Raw genomic sequence first — 1147 nt, forward strand, 5'->3', positions numbered from 1 at the left:
ACCCCGCCTGCTTCCCAGAACGCTGTCTCCGGCCGGGAAGACCGCTCCAGAGAGCTTGCTCTGCCTAATCCCCACGGCCTGCCGACCGGGGGATGCACGCTGGGGACTCTTTCTCTGCGGGGAGATGGCTCTCTGCAGGGCCCCGAACAAAGGCAAACATTTGTTGTGGAGGGTCTGTCTTTGCCCTTGGCTGGAACGAAATCAACAATGCTCAGTTCCTCTCCACCGTCCACCGGAAATGAACACTGTGCTGTTACGCAAGATTCGTTTTTTTTTTTTTAATCGTTGTCATTTTTCTCTTACCCCCATTTTACAGACGAGAGAGTAGTGAGCACGAATGGCCTTGATCTCTGTACGGCTGTCGTTTAAAAACCAGGGCGTCTTCTGGTAGGCTTTGTGGAAGTGGCCCTGACGTTGCCTGTTTGGCGACAATGCCACCAGGCGATGTGAAGAGGGTTCCTGTCCACGTGCTCGGGGCCTGGGGAACCCCGGGCGCGGGCTGGACGGGGTCAGCCTCCGCCCAGCTTCCTGCCGCCTGCCCCTCCCCCGCACCCGCACCCGCAGCCTGGGGGAAGGGGAGAGGCGAAGGAATGCAGGAGGCATTCCAGCCCCACCTCCGCAAGCCTCCTCTCCGGAGAGTCTGGAAACTCCAGGGAAGTGGGCTAAAAGGAGGTGGTGAGACGACTGGTGACTGTACTCCTTCAGACTTTCAAATGATCTACAGCCTGACTACATCCTGCGCCTTGAAGGCTGTCCCCAGCTCGCGGAGCCAGGGTGTGACCTCCCTAAAGGCCACAGTGGTCAATCCGGCTCGCCACACCAGGAACAACAGCAGTCACCCTAAACTTTATAACCAACCATCTTCCATAAATGCCCACACTTACAAATAATGTAATTTTTTGGTAGTTATAGGAATCAGAAAGGGTAAGCGTTAGCTCGTGGTAGTAAAAGTCCTACTCTCTGCGTCTGAGTGTCCCCGAGGAGCCAATCCATCAGGAGACGGGCAAGAACGAAATGCAATTGGCCTACACCTCAACATCAGTTTCTTTTTCTTTTTTTTTTTTTTGAGTTGGAGTCTCACTCCGTCACCCAGACTGGAGTGCAGTGATCCCTCCCGGCCACCGCAGCCTCGACCTGCTGGGCTCCG

Source organism: Carlito syrichta, unplaced genomic scaffold (assembly GCF_000164805.1).
Source record: "Carlito syrichta isolate Samal-C Ts95f unplaced genomic scaffold, Tarsius_syrichta-2.0.1 Scaffold314772, whole genome shotgun sequence".
Classification (NCBI taxonomy): domain Eukaryota; kingdom Metazoa; phylum Chordata; class Mammalia; order Primates; family Tarsiidae; genus Carlito; species Carlito syrichta.